The sequence below is a fragment of the Geotrypetes seraphini genome, chromosome 4 (genome assembly GCF_902459505.1).
Source record: "Geotrypetes seraphini chromosome 4, aGeoSer1.1, whole genome shotgun sequence".
NCBI lineage: Eukaryota > Metazoa > Chordata > Amphibia > Gymnophiona > Dermophiidae > Geotrypetes > Geotrypetes seraphini.
In genome coordinates, this window is record NC_047087.1 from 256751605 (window position 1) to 256773120 (window position 21516).

Sequence of the window (21516 nt, forward strand, 5' to 3'; positions counted from 1 at the left end):
AAAAAATGGATTCACTGCACATCTTTACTATTGAGAGGTACAGATTTTAAAAACGCTTAGTGCCACCTGAGTGCAATCTTTTTCTTGTGGGGACGGCAGGCTGTCTCTTGATTATGCCAGGGGAAGGAAGAAGGCAGTCCCGTTATCCTGCAGTTCTGGAAGGCCAGACAAGCAGGGAGGCAGACTTTCCCACAGCACCTCAGTATGCCAAGACACTATGAACAAAAATGTGACATTTTTGCATGAAATGGGGACTTTTTGACTGGTCGTGTATCCTGGACAAAGAATGTGGATTTCTGCTGCAATATATATGTGCAGTGGGCTAAAATATAAGTTAAACAGATATCTGGAGTATCTATTACCATGATGATGGTGCTGGCCAAAATTTGAGTGGGATTTATTTTATTTATTTAAGTATTTATATACCACTTATAGTCTAAATGGTTTTTATATTCAGGTACTCAAAATCTATCTAATGCACCTGGGGTAATGGGGGATTAAGGGCTCCTTTTACAAAGGTACGCTAGCGTTTTTAGCGCACACACAAGATTACTGCGCGCTAGCTGATAAACTACCGCCTGCTTAAAAGGAGGTGATAGCTGCTAGCGCGCGGGGCATTTTAGCGCGCGTTAAGCGCATGGTAAAACCGCTAGCGCACCTTTGTAAAAGGAGCCCTAAGTGACTTGCAATAAAATATACAGGCAAAGAGAGAAAAAAAATCTATATCACTGTCAATACCTATGTCCTCCTGCCTGTTGTACTGCACATAGGGCTCCTTTTATGAAGCCGCGGTAGCGGTTTAACGCGTGTAATAGCGCGTGCGCTAAACCGCCAGACGCGCTAACTGCTACCGCCTCCCTTTGAGCAGGTGATAGTTTTTCAGCTAGCGCAGGGGTAGTGTGTTATTAAACATCGCGCGCGTTAAAGCCGCTACCGCGGCTTCTTAAAAGGAGTTTTTGAATGATTTAGATTGCTATTTAAATAATTGATATTAAGAAGAATTAAATTGATACTAAGAAGAATTGAATTTCACTATAAGTAATTGGATCGGGACAGGAGGTTTTTGAGCCACTGAGGTCTCTACACCCTTTCTAGTATGTTTGCTTAAAACAAATATCAACAGCACACAGGGTTCTGAGGCTCTTTTTCCTCCGTAGTAAAGTAATTTTGAAGCAGATCAAACGTACAGAAGATTCTTTGCAATTCAATAAATATAAAAATGGAATAAATTAATCTTAGAGGGGTAATGACAGTGTGGGATTAAGTGACTTGCCCAGGGTCACAAGGAGCAGCATGGGATTTGAACCCACAACCTCAGGGTGCTGAGGCTGTGGCTTTAACCATTTGCGCCACACTCTCCCTGTGTTTATTTTGATTTGTCACCTAATCCACTTATAACAAAATTTGCAAGTACATTAATACACCAGCTGGAAAAATATGCTAAGGCCCCCTTTTATCAAGCTCCGACACTCATAGGAATTCTTAAGAGCGTCAGAGCATTTACCGCAGTGGCCCACGATTAAAAAAAAACCCTAACGCAGCTTGATAAAAGGGGACCTATATGATTAAAAGAGGTAAGAAATTTTGGAACAGGCTCTGATGAGCAGTTTGAATGCCAGTCCTCATGTATTGCTGATCTCCATAGCTTATGCATTCAGCTGTGCTACCTGTCATGTATCACAAGACTGCACCATTACTGATTTCCTGCTATTTAATACATCAGGCTTTGAAATATCAAAATCTGAATGCTCAAACTCTGAAAATACTGAAATCGCCCCTCTGACCTGTTGCCAATAAAGTTATCCCATCAAGTGCTTATAATCTACCCGCTTACCTATGGAAGCTGGTGAATTAAGAAATATAGAGAAACGAGTCTTCAATTAACATCTTACCCAGCCTGTAATTCAGTCCAGCCCAGTCATTGACTGTTAATCAACCACTCTCCTTCCACAGGTGAAATGTTAACTTTCTGCCCATTCCAGATTCTCAGTAATTGCTGACAGATATTCTATTCCTGGAAACGTGTAAGAGAGGGCCAAAGTACATCACACGAAACGGACAAAAACAAAGCACCAAGGACCATCCAGATAAGGGACAATCAATCACAATTTATTTCTGGACCCAACACGGGCCATTGTTTTGGCGAGAAACGCCTGCCTCTGGGATCTAAACGAAATAATTTGAAAAGCATTACATTTAAATAAAAATAGCAATCGTCTGTTTAAAATCAAAAGGAGAAATGCAATGTATAAGGAGCAAGTAAGATGAGACAGCATAAAGAGCAAATAAGGCCGCATAATAAGTGTGGATGAAACAAATAAATTGAAATGTAGAAACCAATCCATTAAGTGGAATTGTGAAATTAAGTCAATAATAAATAAATAATGGTGAAAAACACCTCCAATTGAAGACTGGAAATGACACTGAAATAATGAAAATGAAACCATAAGCGAGATGACATTTGAATGATGTGCGAGATAAAATAAAAGTTTAAAAAACCCAAAAGCTAAACAACGTGATGAGTCTGAGATTGGGACAGGAAATATACGATACCAAGATCTGTAACAGAGTAGACACCGAGGAGGGAATGGAAAACATGAAAAAGGATCTACAAAAGTTAGAGAAATGGTCTAATATCTGGCAACTAAAATTCAATGCAAAGAATGCAGAGTAATGCATTTGGGGGATTAACAATCGGAAAGGAGCAGTATATGCTGGGAGGTGAGAGGCTGATATGCATGGATGGGGAGAGGGACATTGGGGTGATAGTGTCCGAACATCTAAAGGAAAAAAAACAGTGTGGCAAGGCGGTGGCTGCTGCCAGAAGGATGCTGGGCTGTATAAAGAGAGGAGTAACCAGTAGAAGAACGAAGGTGTTGATGCCCCTGCAGTGGCGTACCTAGCATATGTGACACCCGGGGCTCATCATTTTTTGGCAACCCCCCCCCCCATCTGTACAAAAAACATGATTTTTAGTAACCAGCCACACGTCACACATGAGTACCTAGGAAAAGGCAGCATCTTACATATGTAGTGAACAGTACAACATCAATACACACATTGTAAAACTAAACAAGCCAGACTAGTACAGATCAATCCTACACCGTCAATCCTAACAAAAAACCATGTCTTTCGAACACACAGAATACAGAAAACACCTTCGCCTAGTATGGAATATGTCATCACAAACTAACCCCTCCCCCTTTTACAAAACTGTAGTGTGGATTTTAGCCACGGTGGTAACAGCTCTTGACGCTCATAGAATTCTGAGCATCAGAGCTGCTACCACACCGGCTGGCGCTAAAAACGCTCCACAGTTTTGTAAAAGGGGAGATAAAATAGAAATACATAGACAAAGGCTAAATCGAACCAGCAAGAAGCTGGACTCTGCATACAATGCAACACCACAGAAACAGTGACACATGTCTTCTAAAGCAATAAATAAATAGAAAATTTTTTCTACCTTTGTCTTCTCTGGTTTCTGCTTTCCTCATCTTCTTGTTACTCTCTTCCTTCCATCCACTGTCTGCCATCTCTCTGCCCCCTATATGGCATCTTCTCTCCTTCGATGCCCCTTCCAGAAACTGTATGCCCTCCCCCTTCCATCTCTCCTTTCACCCCCATTGGTCTGGCATCTCTCTCTTCTCCTTCCCTCTCCCACACCTCTCTTCTGCAGTCCCTTTCTTCCCTCATTTTCCTTTTTCAATTTATTTTCTGCATCCATCTAGATTATGTTCTTACTACCCTCTCATCAATTTCCTTTTTTACTGTCTACCTACAGCTCCCCACCTCTTTCCCTCACCCCCTCCAGTATTTCCCTAACTTAATCCTTTTCCCCCATCATGTGCCCTCCTTTTATTTATCCCCTCCTTCCATCATCTACCCTCTTCTCTCTCCCCACTTCCATCATCTGCCCTCTTCTCTCTCCCCACTTCCATCATCTGCCCCTTCTCCACACTTCCATCATCTGCCCCTTCTCTCTCTTTCCCCTACTTCCATCATCTGCCCTCTTCTGTCTCCCCCTTCTTTCCACTTCCATCATCTGCGCCTTCTCTCTTCCCTTCTCCTTCCATCATCTGCCCTCTTCTCTCTACCCGCTTCCATCATCTGCCCCTTCTCCCCACTTCCATCATCTGCCCTTTCTCTATCTTTCCCACCACTTCCATCAGCATCTGCCCCCTTTCTCTCCCTACAACCCAATTCCATGCAGTATCGTTCCCCCTTATGTCTCTTTCCCAGCATCTGCCCCTTTCTCTCCCTCCACCACACTTCCATACCACCCTGACCCCCTTTCTCACCCTTCACCATGATTTCATACCACCTTGACCCCCTTTCTCACCCTTCACCATGATTCCCTACCACCCTGACCCCCCTTTCTCACCCTTCAGCATAATTCCATAGCACCCTGACCCCCCTGTCACCCTTCAGCATGATTCCCTACCACCCTGACCCCCCTTTGTCACCCTTCAGCATGATTCCATAGCACCCTGACCCCCCTTTGTCACCCTTCAGCATGATTCCCTACCACCCTGACCCCCCTTTGTTACCCTCCACACCCTTTCATGCCACCCTGACCTCCTTTCTGTCTCCATCCCAAAGATCCCGCGATGACTGCTTCTGCTCCGATGGAAGAGGTAAGTGACGTCGGAGGGGGCTAGGCCGGCAGACGCAGTTAGTTGTGGCAAGATCCCGCGATGACTGCGGCTGCCGGTCCACCCCCCCCCCCCCGTCACTTACCTCTTCCGAAACAGAGGAGTGAAACGGCGCAGTCATCGCGGGATCTTCTTCACTTCAGCGTGGCTGCCGACTCTGCTCTAAGTACAGCAGCCGCGCTGAAGTGCCGGTTGAAGCAGCGTGGGAGGTTCTGGATCTGGCCGGCTGTGCACCCCCTTGGAGCGTGCACCCGGGGCAGACCGTTCCCCCCCCCCCCCCTTAGTACGCCACTGTGTCCCTGTACAGGTCGTTGGCGAGACCCCACTTGGAGTACTGTGTTCAGTTTTGGATATCGTATCTGGTGAAGGACACAAAAAGGCTTGAAGCGGTCCAGAGGAGGGCGACGAAAATGATAGGAGGTTTGCGCTAAAAGACGTATGAGGAGAGACTGGAAGCCCTGAATATGTATACCTTGGAGCACATGTGTCAGACACAAGGCCCGCATGCCGTATCTGGCCCACCTGGCTGTTTTATGCGGCCTGCGGTTCAGGGCCAGCATCAGGGGGAAGTAAATAGGGCTTCAAGTTGTCGCCTTGGTTTCTGTTTTGGCCGGCCCCAGCGATGCACCCCATTACCGGCCAGTAATTTACACCACCGGTGTGATTGGCAGTGCACCAGATATGAATTTAACTGCTAGCCCTAGCGACGCATCCCAGTGCCGGCCCTGCAGTAATTTAACAGTGCCGGTCAGTAATTTACACCGCCGTGTAGTTGTTAACTCGCGCGTGCCAGCAGATCACCAGAAATAAATTTAATTGTGCCGGCCCCAGCCATAATGAGTCGCTGGGGCTGGCACAGTTAAGTTCATTTCTGGTGCGCTGCTAGCATGCACGAGTTGACAACCACACAGCGGTGTAAATTACTGCTGAAGAGAGAAGGAAGCCAGACCACAAGAGTAAAATTGAGGCAGCGAGGGGGGGGTGTGGTGCTGGTTATAACCATAGGCTTGCCCTCTTGATTTCCACCTCCAGCTCCATCTCCCCTCCTGACTTCCTCCTCCAACTCCACCTCCCCTCCTGACTTCCTCCTCTAGCTCCACCTCCCTACTGGTCTGGCCCAGCAGTTCAATGTGTGCAGGGTAGGGGAGCATGAGTACCTCTCCTGCCTCTAGTAATATTCTGCACAGCCGCAGTGATGAGAGAGGGAGACGACAAAGGTAGGGGGAATTATTTTATTTTCAATTTAATGTTTCAATTGTGTCAATTTTGAGAATTTTAATCTGCTATCTTTTGCACTGCTCAGGAAAAAATACATTTGTTTATTTTTCTCTGGGGTTATACTGCATGCAGAGTCTTGAATCTTAGGGTTTCTTTTTTATATATTAGTACTTTTAGTTTTTGGCCCTGTATTTGCATAGGGGTTATCTGTGTTCTAGTAGGAATGAATGTTGAGAAGCAAACAGTGTGCTTTGTGTAGTTTAATTTTGTGGTTAACCATTATGTGTTAATAAGATTATACTGTGTGTGTATATATATGAAAAATGAATGGAAAAAAATTGTTATGATTAGTATTATCATGGGGGCGGGGTCTGGGGCAGAGATTGGGCGGGGTCTAGCCCGCGACTTAGCCTGTGTTTTGGATTTAGGCCCCTTAGTGTGACTGAGTTTGACACCCCTGCCTTAGGGGAAAGGAGGGACAGGGGAGATATGATTCAGACATTCAAATACTCAAAAGGTATTAACGTAGAACAAAATCTTTTCCAGAGAAAGGAAAATGGTAAAACCAGAGGACATAATTTGAAGTTGAGGGGTGGTAGACTCAAGAGCAATGTAAGGAAATTCTTCTTTACAGAGAGATTGGTTGATACCTGGAATGCGCTCCCGAGGGAGGTGGTGGAGATAAAAACGGTGACGGAGTTCATAAAAGCGTGGGATGAACACAGAGGATCTAGAATCAGAAAATAATAGTAAATATTGAAGAACTACGGCCAGTACTGTGCAGACTTGCACGGTCTGTGTCTGTATATGGCCGTTTAGTGGAGTATGGGCTGGGGAGGGCTTCAGTGGCTGGAAGGGTGTAGATCAGGGGTCTCAAACTCCCTCCTTGACGGCCGCAATCCAGTCAGGTTTTCAGGATTTCCCCAATGAATATGCATGAGATCTATGTGCATGCACTGCTTTCAATGCATATTCATTGGGGAAATCCTGAAAACCCGACTGGATTGCGGCCCTCAAGGAGGGACTTTGAGATCCCTGGTGTAGATGGACTGGAGTGAGCTTTGACGGAGACTTCAGTAGTTGGAACCTAAGAACAGTACCGGGTAGAGCTTTGGATTCTTGCCCAGAAATAGTTAAGAAAAAAAAGAAAAAAACCCAACAAATTTTTAGATTGAAATCAGGTTGGGCAGACTAGATGGACCATTCATCTACCGTCATCTACTATGTTACTATTTTATTTACATTTAATGCTTTTCATATTATTTTGTTTAGATCCACGAGGCAGGCATTTTTCATCGAAATCAAGCCAACGTGGAGGTCCAGAAATAAACTGTGATTGATTGCCCTTTATCAGGATGAACCTTGGTGCTTTGTTTTCATCCACTCTACCAAGTTTTTTTTCTTAATATGTGTCAGAAACATGATAAAAATATAACTAAGGTTAGTCCAGGCCACACAACAGCATCATCTCATATGCATGAATGTGTAAGAGAGCTAAGGTCATATTATAGACCTTTGCCTGTACCTCAGGCAGCTCTGATTTGTTCCTCAGAAGTCTTTTAGATACAGTCTCATAGACTATTCTCAGACCAGGTGAGGAGACATTGTCCAAGAAAGGTCTTGAGAAGGGCTTACAAATGAGCAAAGTACAATGACCACACTTGACTGTTGGCCACTAAAAATACAGTATTAGAAGAGGAAATAGTGAAGACCTGTTATGAAGTTCATGACAGGAGAGGAAGAGATGGCAAAAGTAATTAAACGGAATGTAGATATTATGCGAACTCACCTGCTTTTTGCACAACATTGTATCCGTGTGGCTTTTGCTAGAATTATATTAGCTTATTCGAGAAATCGTAATCTCCAAGAGCGTATATGTCCAACTTGCAAAGGCTCTATGCCACATCAGCTATTTAATAGTGGATATGGGAGGGTGGGACATTTTAAATGTGGCCATTGTCATATAGGCTCAATTACCCAGGAGGAAAAGATAATAAAAGCTATTCACTCAGATATAATACAACGTGTGACTCCAAAGGTGTCATATATGCTATTCAATGTTTATGTACTAAATTGTATATCGGACAAACCTCTAAGAAATTTCAAACTCTTATGACGGAACATAAATCATGCTTATCCTGTAAGGGCTTAGAGGCACCCTTAGTTGAACACTGTCTAACTTTGCAACATTCTTTTACTGATTTGAAGTGCTGGATTATAGAACAGCCACTCCTGCCGGTTCGAGGTGGTGATTATAAGAACATGCTGAGACAGCGGGAGCAATGCTGGATTTTTGCTTTAGGCACTTGCGCTCCAACAGGACTTAATTCATACATAGAATGGAATGCTTTTTTTTAAATGTTTTTTTCTGAAGTTGTATACTTAAATCCTTGTGATTTTGAAGTATATTTTTTGAATTTCTTTTTTTGACGGAGTTGTCACGTTTTGTTACGTCATTACATTTTTTTTGGCGTTGCTGAAGCCTATTTCCGGTACGCCGAGGGGCCATTTTTGGAGGCAGAAATTTTGAAGCGTTACGCTCGAGCTAAAAGTATGGTGCAACTTTATTTTTTTTTTTAGATTTTCTGAGAATGAGCTATTTTTTTCAACCGATGATTTTTTATTGTTGCTGCTTATTCCCCTGACGAAGCTTATTATAGCGAAACATGGGTCCTGTCGGGAGTTTGCTGAAGGGGGTCCGTTGAAGAATGTTCTATGTTTTGGAATTGATTCGGACCCTCTGCTATCCTTAGACTCTGCTTACACACCATATAAAGAAGATCTCTGCAGCAGAGTTATCTATTTACTTTTTTTGTTTTGAGTTTTCTTGGCTAAGATCATTTTTAGCAGTGAAAAGTTATGAGAAGCTACTTATTGATGTTAGATTTTTACTCAAACAAAGTAATAATTTAGAATGTGGAGTTTTTAAAACCGAGGATGTATCTGCATCTTTAAATTTTTTAATTAATGTTGCTCTGTCCGGAGGATCCAACGTGACACTGATCAATAATAACTGTTTGCTGCTTCTTCTCATACTAGTGTGTTCCTGAATGCATTTTTGTTTAGAGATTACTATAAGGAGCATTCATTCTGATTATTGTTATTTTGGTCATATTTGCTAAGATCAAACATTTGAAAGAATTTTTAAGTCCAGCTATGCTTCCTGTAATTAAGGATTTTGGGATAGCAGGTGGTGCGCCAGTAGAGCCCCGTGGACATTGCCGTACAAGTGAAGCGAGCTCTTTTATCCCAGTGGATAGCAAGGCATACATATTAAAATGCTTTACTACCTATAAGACTACCCATGTATTGAAATGTGTGAGAGGTATTAACAAAAAACAAAAAGAACAAAATCTTTTCCAGAGAAAGGAAAATGGTAAAACCAGAGAGCATAATTTGAGGTTGAGGGGTAGTAGACTCAAGAGAAATGTTAGGAAATTCTTCTTTAAGGAGAGGGTGGTTGATTCCTGGAATGCGCTCCCGAGGGAGGTGGTGGAGAGGAAAATGGTGACAGAGTTCAAAAAAGCATGGGATGAACACAGAGGATCTAGAATCAGAAAATAATGGTATATATTGAAGAACTAAGGCCAGTACTGGGCAGAAGAAACTTCTGGGGGGTAGATGTACTAAAGCCTCCGATCATCTAATGATCATCGCTAAATCAGTTTGTCCGGTTTAGCGACCGATCATATTTGCCAACCCGATACACAAAACGGCTCACCGCGTGTTCTTCCACGTAATCGCTCATTTTCCAATCTAGCCATGCAAATAATTGTCATTAATATTAAAACGCCATGTAAAGTAGCTGACTGATCGATACTTTAACATCAGTTCACCATGCACAAAAATAGCAATCACCTCTAGCAATCTGGAAAAAAATGACAGGTCTACCTGGGTTGGTTTTTTTTTTTCCTATGGGCACAGACTGAGCCAATCAGGGCCTTAGGCTCCTCCCCCTCATATTCCGGGAAACAGAGTGGGAGGAGCCAGATGGACATTTTTTAAGCATTTTAAAGCACGGTCTCTGTCCTGTATATGGTCATTCAGTTGAGGATGGGCTGGGATGGTTTAGATGGCCTGAGTGAACTTTGACGGAGACCCCAATAGATGGAACCTATTAACAGTACCAGGCAGAGCTTTGGGTTTCTGACCTTGAAATAGCTAAGAAAAAGGACAATTTAAATTAAATCAGTAATTTAAAGAGAGGGTATGGTTGGGCAGACTGGATGGACCATTTGGATCTTTATCTGCCATCATTTACTATACTATGTTTTTTTATGCTAAAAATGGCCTTAGCTCATGGGAAAGGGCCACATAAGAGTGTGCTAAGGCCACTTTTTTTTTTTTTTTAGCACAGCTTAGTAAAAAGAGTCATATAACACATAGCATAACCTAGTGCCTGGTATGCTTACACACCTAGCTGCCAGCGTTGGCACTTCTGACACCTGTAAGTGGCATGTAAGTTTAGGCATCAAGTTACAGAATTGCCCTGAATGTTTTTTTTAAGAGCATCAGTTGTTACCTTCATTGGCCAAGCCTATCTTTTCTACTGAATAGAGTTCTAGCATGTGACACACTGTTCACCAAAAGGCCTGAAACTCTGAAATGCAGCCTTTGTGAATTCCGTACCATCATCATTGTTTAAAGGGCTCATTTTACATAGAACATTGAGACCGGAATTCAGGTGTCCAAGTGTAGAGTAAGGACATGAAGGAGTGCACATGTATTTTGCCAGCAGACACCAAAGGAACAGCATTTTACAAATATACTGTGCACATGAAAAAAAATAAGCAGCAGGAACCCTGCAGTTTTTGTGCGGAAGTTTCGATACTTTCACATGGAAGTGGTTATTCTGCATCGTCCACATGTAAGTGGCACAACTTCCATGTGTAGCTCTCGCTTCTTACAAACCTACGTAGATGTCTAAGTGCAGCAATTAAGTAGAGAGGCTACAATTTTTATTTTTCTTCATTTTGGAGGCAGAAATAAACAACAGAGGATTAAGGAGATTACTCCTTTAATTCCTCATGTAAAGCCCTGGCTGAAATGAGCACTTTAAATTCTATATGCTTGTCAGTGGTGTATCGAAGGTAGGAGGTACTGAGACGGTGGTGCCCCCACGCCCTCCTCTCTGCCCCCGCCCCTTCCTTGCACCTCACGCCACACTCATGCCCTCCCTTCCCCTGCCGAACCTCTTTAAATCTTCACTAGCGTGAGCAGCTTCTCCTGCCTGCTGCTCATACCAGCATTGGCTTTCCCACTGATGTCACTTCCTGTTCCTATGACACGGAAATGATTTCATAGGGGAGCCAGGCCAGCGGGAGCAGAAGGCCTGAGAAGCTGCTCGTAGTGGAGAAGATTTAAAAAGGTACCGGTAGGGTGCGAGCATGGTGTGCGGGGGGCACAAAGCGTGGCATGGGGGCAGAGAGGTACCAGAGCCCCACCAAGATGACACCCGGGGCGGTCCACCCCTCCCTTACTACATACCACTGGCTCTCATACAAATGTAAATGCCACATTTCACGTTGCAACCTAACCTTGAGTTTTGCATTCAATTCTGGTCACCGTATCTCAAAAAAGATATAACAGAATTAGAAAAGGTTCAAAGAGCGACCAATATGATGAAGGGGTTGGTCGGTATATTAGTCCAAGAATCCCTGGCTTAACCTTTTCCTATCGTAATAAATTTTACGTTACGCTGTCTCCAATCGTAATTATTTTAGCAAAGTTTGGTATTATTCACCGTTATCATTTACAGCTATTGTAAACATAATGTAAATAAGTCATAAGTCTGTAAATTCAAATATTTTGTGTTCCTGGCTCTTTTATTAGTCCATACAGACTGTTTATCCACGATGGCAATGACATATTTGGAATGTCCCGTCATCCGGGACACACGATAGGAAAAGGTTAATATACCAGCGCCTAAGTCAATTTAGGCTCCACTAGGCTCAATTCTACAAATGGCACCTAACTGATTGGCATGTGGTAGGTGTTGCTTTTCTAGGCACTAGCCAAGTTATTTATTTATTGATTTGATTTTCTATACCGTTCCTCCAGGGGAGCTCTGAATGGTTTATATCAGTGGTTCCTTACCTTGTCCTGGAGGACCACCAGGCCAATCGGGTTTTCAGGCTAGCCCTAATGAATATGCATGGAGTAGATTTACATGCCTGTCAATTCTATTATATGCAAATCTCTCTCATGCATATTCATTAGGGCTAGCCTGAAAACCCAAATTGGACTGGTGGTCCACCGATTTACATGATTGTATTCAGGTACTCAAGCATTTTTCCCTGTCTGTCCCGGTGGGCTCACATTTAATGTACCTGGTGCTATTTATAAAAACTGCCCCATAAAGTTGGGTTCACTGTTAGAAGTCACCAACCAATAACCCCCTTCTAAAGTATGGTGATCCCTCCAAAACTACCCACCTGTCTTCCACCCCAATAGTCCTTTTGGATTCAGGTGGCACTTATATGGCAGTATAGTAGGATTTTGGTGAATTATGGTGGACTCACACTCCCAAAAAAATATGAATAAAACAGTACATACCTGTCTGTAGAACAGCAGCATCTGTTCTGGGAAAGGTCAGTATAAAAGCATCTCGCGGGTATCTTATTTAGACTGTTGGATAGACTAATGAGCCATAGAGAGGGGGACCCAGGCCCATAAGACACTCTAACCATTACATTTATGGTGGAAAGTGTGAGGTCACCAAAACCCACCAAAATCCTCCTAGGCTACAATATAAGTACTACCTGCAGCCATAAGGAGGTTATGGTGAGATGTATATCTGGTACCCTTTATGTGAAGTTCACAGCAATGCCTTCTAAAGTGCCCCACTGCTCTATTGGGATGTCTATGTTGCCAGTCTATTAAAAGCGTGGCCCTTCTCATATCTAAATGGTGCTGATTTGGCGTGTCCATTACAATGCTGGCCTCTCCAAATGGTCTAGATTTGGACATTTCCAACTTGAATGTTTCTGTGGCCTCACACTTTCCACCATAAATGTCGTGGTTAGAGTGGCTTATGGGCCTGGCTCCTTCTCTCTATGATTCACTAGCCCACTCAATAGGCTACTTAAGACCTATGTGCTATTGTAGTAGGCTTTCCTAAACCTGGTGGTGCTGTTCTAGAGACAGGTATATACTTTTTCATTCAGAGTTTTGTGGAGTAGGGGGGGAGGGGGGTGACTACTGAGAGAGTTTGGGGTGTCATTACTTAATCCTTTCAGTGGTCATCTGGTCAGTTTGGGTACTTTTTTGGCACTTAGACGCTTCTAAAACAGGTCTAGCTCAGAACATCTAAGTTCCGTCTAGGACAGGGGTGTCAAACTCAATCACATAAGGGGCTGAAATCTATAACATAGGCAAAGTTGTCATTTCTTTAATAAGACATTAACAATTTTTTCTGTGGCCCTCCAAGTACCTACAAATCCAAAATGTGGATTATCTGAAATTATCAGAAGCAATTTAGGAAAGATTTATAAACTACAACCGTTATAAGTTATAAATCCTTCAGCTGAAAGCAGTGCAACATGCAGAAAGTGAAAAACTGCAAGAGACAAGATTTTGGACCAACTATTTTGAGGCCCTCGGTATTATAAATGATTCTTTATGGAAAACTTGTGCCTTAAGTGTCCGACAGCCGCGTCCACAAACGTCCGTAACAAACGTCAGCTCCCACCTCCTCCAGCACCGGACACATGCACAAGCTGCACTGCCTCCAATGGTTACCTTACATTCTGGAACGTTGCCCGCCTCACTACTGTAACCTCACGCAAGCGCTTTCCTGCGTCTATATGGGATTGTCCTCTCCACTCAACCTCACAATCGCGTACAGACGCAGGAAAGCGCTTGCGTGAGGTTACAGCAGTGAGGCGGGCAACGTTCCAGAATGCGACTGCTGGACACTTAAGGCACAAGTTTTCCGTAAAGATCATTCTTTTAAATACCGAGGGTCTCAAAATACACTTCTCCCTCTGTATTCACTGTGATAGGGGATTAACAGACCCGCAAATACAGAAAAACCGCAAATAAACTTTTTCATGTTATTCGCTGTTTTCTATTAAAAACCATCGTGAATACGGTGAAACCGTGAATAACAAGGTGGGAGACCTGGCCTGTTCCTGAAAGAGAGGCAAAACACAGTGAAGAAATTGCTGGGAATGAGCAATTTTCTCTGTAAACGCTTGGAATCAGCGATTTCTCTATGCCAGTGGTTCCCAACCCTGTCCTGGAGGAACACCAGGCCAATTGGGTTTTCAGGCTAGCCCTAATAAATATGCATGAAGCAAATTTGCATGCCTATCACTTCCATCATATGCAAATCTCTCTCATGCATATTCATTAGGGCTAGCCTGAAAACCCGATTGGCCTGGTGTTCCTCCAGGACAGGGTTGGGAATCACTGCTCTATGCAAGCTAATGTAATTGTGGGGGGGGGAGGAGCCAGCAAGCTAAAAAGCCCAAATAATCGAAACGCGAATACGGAGGGAGAGGAGTACCTGGTCGTGAGTTTGAGACCGCTGATCATAGTGATCTGCCACATTTAACCCTTTCAGGACCATAAGGATCGTAGGCCAATTTTTGTGGTTTTGACGACATTTTTATGGTAAAAAGGGCTTGCAGAAGCCAAAAAATTGATTTTTTTTGTGAAATATCATTATTTTTTTAAATAAAATCACACTTCTGGCTTATGGACAGTGTGGCAAGTGAATCTTCTCGTCAATCTGGCAACGACGCTAATGAATGAATGTCGGAACCAGTTTGTTTACATAAAGGCAGTATCCTATGGAATCCGTACATATCAAATTTAGAACTGTAGACTATCCCAATCAAAATTTATAGGATTTTAAAGTTATGGGACAAATATGTCCCTTGGTCCTGAAAGGGTTAAAGTACACCTAAGAGATCCAAACTTCACCTATAAAACAGCACCTAAAGCTTCTAAGAAAGCATAAACACGGCGCCAAGGATCAGACAGAGAAGGGGGAGAGAAGCGCAGCTCGTGTCCCGACCTTCCCCCAAAGGAGCCGACTGTAGTACAGGAAAATGAGAGAGTTCAGCTCGACGGCTGTTTCCAGGTCACTCACTGCAATGCGACCGAGAAACTTCCATCGTTTTTAAATGCGGTTTCCCAAAGTTTTTAAAATTCTCTGCTAGGTACCCGGAAATTCGTTTAGGTTACCGGACAGCAAGAATCCAACGATGACTTTATACCGCATCTTTCATCCAGTGACTAATCGCCCAATTCGCGGAACGTGACTGACTTCACACCCACTGCAATTACTTCCTAATCGTGGACTCTGAAGTTGGCGCGAGTTGACGCTCCCGCGCGACTTCAGCAATAGCGCAGAGCATTATAGTCTCCCGCACTATATTATTGCCCTTGTGCTCTTTTTAAAAAAAAAAAAAAAAATCAGATAGTAGCTAAGTCATCCTGGCAAGCGCTCAGCCCTAAATCCCAGGGCTAAGCACTGCTGGCTGCTGATCAAAAGATCTCGCCATCACCTCTCAAGTTCTGAAAGTTCCCTGCACTGGGGGGAAAAAAAAAAAAGGCTCTGACAGACCTCTTAGCGCCGACGGACCCTAATACTTTCCCCTCCCTATGCTGAGACGGATCCGTCAGCACTAAATTGTCACCGAGGTCTGTCAGAGCCATAAACTAACTACAGGCCGTGCGGGTTTAGATCCGCGAGGTCCGTGTTTTACCCCTTCCCGCCTGCTCTCAATATGAACGTTCAGCCGCTTACCTTGAGCTCAGCCCATTCACTGAATGTGCGATGGCTTCTCTAGGAGGGGCTCCCATGCTAGACGCGACCCAGGTGTTCGCTAGAGTTCTGCCCCCTGGATTTAGACTGCGAGAAAGCCCGGCCTAAGGAATGTGAGAACATAGAACTGCAGCGTCGTTTCTCCGCCTATGGTTTCTTATAATCTTTAGGAGATTAGGTCGGTTTCCAGTGTGTTGTTTTCTTTTGAAGAAACCCCCACCCCCGTTATCATAGACTAATGAGACTTTTCCAGCTTTTCTGTTGGGGTTGTCTTTTTTTTTTGTTTTTAACTCAACCCTGTTTTTAGTATTGTATAATAAAAACAAATAGAAATGTGTTCATTATTTAGGGCTCCTTTTATCAAGCCGCGCTAGCGGTTTAACGCGCATAATACCACACGCTAAACTGCCGGCGGCGCTAGCCCTACCGCCTCCTCTTGAGCAGGCAGTAGTTTTTAGGCCAGCGCAGGGGTTAACGCCTGATGAAAAGTCACGCGCGTTAACCCCGCTAGCGCAGCTTGATAAAAGGAACCCTTAATGTAGCAGTACTTTGGTTTTCCATGGATTAGGCAAAAATCAATGTGCATGAGAATTACTTCATGAACCACCACCAGCTCTCTATAAAATAAATAGGGTATCTTATGTTATCTTTTTCACCTTTGCAGTCTTGCACCTTTGTAACTCAAAGCGCAATCTCCTTTCTCTTCTCCTACTTATGCTCTGAATATCGTTGACTGTATAATGCTACTCATTGTGAAACCGTGTAATACACAGACCCTGTAACTCTCCTGTTACTATCACTAGATGTTCAATGCTATACTCTGTAATTCGCTGTCTGTACAGTTTCTCTTCATTGTAAACCACCTAGAAGTCGCAAGATTGTGGTGGTATATAAGAATAAAGTTATTATTATTATTATTAATAAATATTTTGCCTTCTGAACAAAAGCTATATTGGAATTTATTAAATAGTAATTTATAGTATACATTTAAACAGAATTTGCAAATACAGAAAATTAAGTCAGGTGTCAATTAGTGTCTGAAATATGCATACTATTGCATCATTGTTTTCCAAGATCATAATAGTTCCAACTGATCTGTCACATTTACATCTTATAAGAGATCGAAAGTTCAGATTTACAACAACACAAAAACCTTATAAGAAAGCCGTTTAATTTGTAAAGCTAGTAATTTTTTTCTCTTGCCATCTTTAAAGCACAAACGTGGTGCTCCTTTCATCCAACGATCGATCATATAGAAAAGGGGAGAAAGCAAAACTCCTGCTCTGACTTTCCTCAAAGGACAAAAGCCAGGCTTGCAGGACCGAGCAGTTTCCCCTAAGCCAAGAGTGTCAAACTCAAATGTAATTATATTTGGTGCACAAGAAATTTCCCTCACAGATTATAACGCATGGTCAAAATGCGTGCAGATTGTGAAGTATTGCAGGCGGACCTTAGGAAATTGGAAGACTGGGCGTCCAAATGGCAGATGGAAATTTAATATGGACAAATGCAAAGTGATGCACATTGGGAAGAATAACCTGAATCACAGTTACCGGATGCTAGGATCCACCGTGGGGATTAGCACCCAAGAAAAGGATCAGGGTATCATCATAGACAATGCGATGAAGCCTTCCACCCAATGTGGAGCAGTGGCCAAAAAAGCTAACAGGATACTAGGAATTGTTAAAAAAAGGGATGGTTAACAAGACAGAATGTTATAATGCCCCTGTATCACTCTATGGTGCGACTTCATTTGGAGTATTGCGTTCAATTCTGGTCTCCTTATCTTAAGAAAGATATAGTGGCGCTAGAAAAGGTTCAAAGAAGAGTGACCAAGATGGTAAAGGGGATGGAACTCCTCTCGTATAAGGAAAGACAAACGGTTAGGGCTCTTCAGCTTGGAAAAGAGACGGCTGAGGGGAGGGATGATTGAAGTCTACAAAATCCTGAGTGGAGTAGAACAGGTACAAGTGGATCGATTTTTCACTCCATCAAAAATTACAAAGACTAGGGGACACTCGATGAAGTTACAGGAAAATACATTTAAAACCAATTGGAGGAAATTTTTTTTTCACTGAGAGAATAATTAAGCTCTGGAACGCGTTGCCAGAGGATGTGGTAAGAACAGATAGCGTAACTGGTTTTAAGAAAAGTTTGGACAAGTTCCTGGAGGAAAAGTCCATAGTCTGTTATTGAGAAAGATATGGGGGAAGCCACTGCTTGCCCTGGAGTGGTATCATGGAATATTGCTACTCCTTGGGTTTTAACCAGGTACTAGTGGCCATCGTGAGAACAGGCTACTGGGCTTGAAGGTCCATTGGTCTGACCCAGTAAAGCTATTCTTATGTTCTTATGTCTATTAGAACTGGCCCGCTGGTAGAGTTTTTTGACCCAATCGTCTCATGTCTCCATTAGGCACGTCATCACGTCTGATGTTTTTACAAGTTTCTGCGGTGTTCTCCAGCTCTTTTCACTGGATTCTTCTGCAATTGCATTTTTAGTAAGTATTGATTTTTTTCATAATTTTTTCTTCTTTTTAATCCCTTGTTGTATATAGTCTAATTTTGGCATTTTGTTTTCTGGCACTCATTCTTTTCTGGTGCTAGTGTTTTTCTGTATTCCTTTTCATTTTCTCTGCTTCATTTATTTGTTTAAGAGATTTCATAGCTGCCTGTAACTAGATGGTTTTACAAAAAAAAAAAAATATCATATAAAATAAAAAACATACAACACATATTATACAAATAACAACAGGTCCTTCATATCAGCCTTAATTTACAGCACTCGACAGCATATCAATAAAGAGAAATTCATAATCCTGGAAAAACACATTTATTGAAATGCTTCTATAAATAATGTAGTTACTTCTGAAATTCTACAAAAGCTCTTAGTGGTCCAGTCAACATATTCACACTGTGTTAATCCTATGAAAGAGATAGCGGAGGACCTAGTACTCTCATAGTGCGCTGCTGAGAAGCCTGTAAGCGATAATTGTATCGCCCCCTCAGATCGCATGTAATGGTTTTTATTATATTTTTACGCTTTTTCAAACATATGTTGCTAATTCACATGGTATTTTATTTCATCCCTTTTTGGTTTTAATCCCTTTGTAGTTTTTTCCAGTTTAAGTTTGGCTCAGCTATGTTAGTTGTACCTTGCGTCATTGTTTTTTTAACATATCGTTTTTAAAAAATATATTGTTTTTTAAACATATTGTCTACGCAGGGGTGTCCAACCTTTTGGCTTCCCTAGGCTGCATTGGCTGAAAAAACTTTTTCTGGGGCCGCACAAACGCTGCTGCAAGACAGAGGAGGGAGCTGGCAAGACGGTAAACAACTGGGGGCAGCAGAGGAAAACACTGCATCTCCCGCAACTTGGGCCGCACAAAATACTTCAAGGGGCTGCAGGTTGGACACCCCTGGTCTACAGTTTCCTTTTGGAGTTGTATACATTTTTTCAATAAATATCAAGGTTGGCCCGTGACTTTGTCCAAGTTTATAATTTTGGTTCACTATGTATTTGAGTTTGACAACCCTGCTCTAAGCTGAGCAGGAGTCCTCCAGGGACAGTGCTGCCAGTGGGGGTGTGTGTGGTGGGTGCTGTTTCACTATCACATTTTCAATAGTGAGGGACAGGTAAGCTCTGTAGAACTCCATGGAACCTATCTGACTCTATCTACTGAAAACACAATATTGAAACACCACCTCCCATTGGCAGCAATGCAGTTGGAGGACTCCTGCTCAGCTTAGAGCAGTGTCTCGCAAACGATTTCCAACCACAGCACACAAAACAGGTGGCTGCGTCTCGAGGTCACTTGGAAGTGTGCGGACGTTGATGTGATGATGTCATGTGCATGCGTGACATCATCACGTCGATGTTTAAGCATATGCGAAGGCCCTGCAGACAGGGCCTTGAACCGACAGTGGGGTAGGGGGGAGAGGTGTCAACAGGAGAGGCGTAGAGAGGAGTAGAGGTGCTGGGGAGGAAGAGAGGCACCGATGCCGGTTGACAAGCCTCTCTCTGTGAGAGGCACATCCTATAGGCCAGGGGTGTCAAACTCAATCACATAAAGGGCCAAAATCTAAAATAGGCTAAGTTGCAGGCCAAATTTTGTATTAAGATACTTAGGGGTCCTTTTATTAAGATACGCTAACCAATTTAACACATGCTAAATGCCCACCTTAATAAAAGGACCCCTTAGTCTTAGTAGAAGTATAGGATTACAACCTCTCCAACCCCACGCCGGCTCTGTGATGTAAACAAAATCAATAAAAAAGACTTTTCCCCTCTCTTTTAGGTCCTAGTTCACGCTTGCTGTCTAACACCAGCTCTGGCAGGATACATATTTCAAATTTGACATATTGTAATTACAAAACAGAAAATAAAATTATTTTTCTACCTTTTCTTGTCTGGTCATTATTCAAATCATGTTGGTCCCAGGCTCTGATTGTCTTCTGATAACTCGCTTGCAAGGGTCTTCTGCCCATTTGTCATTTTCTTCTTTCTCCATGCTAAGCATCCATTTTCCATCTCCGTCGTCCCCTTCCAATTCCCTTCCCTCCCCTAGAGGTCTGGGGTTTTTTTTTTTTGTCTCCATTCCCACAGCTGCAGCGATGGACCCCATCATCCCCTGATCCACCATCTCTCCTTTCCTCAACTACCCTTTCATCCAGCATTTCTCTCTCCTTCCCCACCACCCCAGGGTCCACCATCTCTCCCTTTCTCTTCCCAACCACCCTCCTATCCAGTATCTCTATCCCCCCCTCTAAACTATCCCTTGTGTCCAACTTCTCTCCTTTTCTGTTCCTTCCCTCCCTCCATCCCATTGTCTACCATCTCTTTCCCTCTCCTCTGTTTTTAGACCCATTATTTCTTTCTCTCCCCCACCCTCAGTCCGGCATATGCACGTCTCTTTGGACCCCCTCCTTTCCTCCCTCTGTGCACTTCTTTATACCGGGGCCCGCCTTCTTTCTAGCATTCTCTGGCTTCCCGGTCTCACCTTCAAAGCAGCCTGCAAAGGATCACCAGTGCTGTAGAAAACCTAGCAGGTTGCCGTCGGCCTCCGCAGCATGTTCCCTCTGCCGCAGTCCTGCCCCTCCTCTGACGTACGGGATTGCGGCAGAGGGAACATGCTGCGGAGGTCGAAGGCAGCTTGCTAGTTTTCGCTGCAGCTGACTGGTGATCCTCTGCAGGCTGCTTTGAAGGTGAGACCAGGAAGCCAGGATGGAGGGAGGGAAGGAACAGAGGGCCAAATCTAATTACCCTGCAGGCCAAATTTGGCCCATGGGCCTGAATTTGACACCCCTGCTATAGGCGGTCAGCCAGCACCGGCGACTCTCCTCCTTGCCGGTGTCTCACAGCGCACTTTGAAGTGTGTCGCAGCACACAGTTTGTGATTCACTAGCTTAGAGGGAACAGGAAAGTGAAAGAGTAGGTTTTCAGCTCATACAGCACGATCACTTCTACCCATCTGTTTCCAGATCACTCACTGCAATTCGGCCGAGAAACCACTATTGTTTTAAATGTGGTTTCCATATTTGAAAGTCTACTTGTCTGCTAGGTACCTGAAAACTTGTTTGGTTACTTGACAACAAGAATCCAACAATTACTTTATACTGCATCTTTCATCTAGTGACTAATCACCCATAACATAAGGATCTAGAATGACTGAGTTGTATCCATAAATCCCCACCTCCCACCTCTTACCATTAAATTAGCAATGCTCCTTCTACACTTGTCAGTATAAAACCTTAGACAAATCTCAGCAATAGACTACAATAATTAGGCAACAGACACTTTATTGTAGGAAAAACCTGGCCGCGGCTTTGTTTATTGATAAAACACAATTGAATAAGCGATTAACAATGCAAA

The 21516-nt window shown here is 43.3% G+C and overlaps 1 protein-coding gene and 1 long non-coding RNA gene across 13 annotated transcripts in view; one reads left to right on the top strand and one right to left on the bottom strand.

Moving 5' to 3' along the window:
- The window catches only part of SLC16A12 (solute carrier family 16 member 12), a 91736-nt gene that overhangs the window by 58607 nt on the left and 11613 nt on the right, over positions 1–21516 (bottom strand). For 2 of the 12 annotated variants that reach the window (XM_033940167.1, XM_033940161.1), the window contains exon 1: positions 15628–15793. The exons of 2 other annotated variants lie outside the window; for them this stretch is intronic. The gene's annotated coding sequence lies outside the window, so the exon portion shown is untranslated. Of the gene's footprint in view, positions 1–1834; positions 1948–14798; positions 14822–15041; positions 15373–15627; positions 15794–21516 lie in introns of those variants that run through there. 8 more of the 12 variants (XM_033940168.1, XM_033940162.1, XM_033940169.1 and 5 more) reach the window with 5 other exon arrangements.
- LOC117358674 lies at positions 14854–19975 on the top strand. Its single transcript, XR_004539053.1, has 3 exons — positions 14854–14958; positions 18061–18145; positions 19943–19975. It is a non-coding gene; the product is annotated as an uncharacterized LOC117358674 (long non-coding RNA).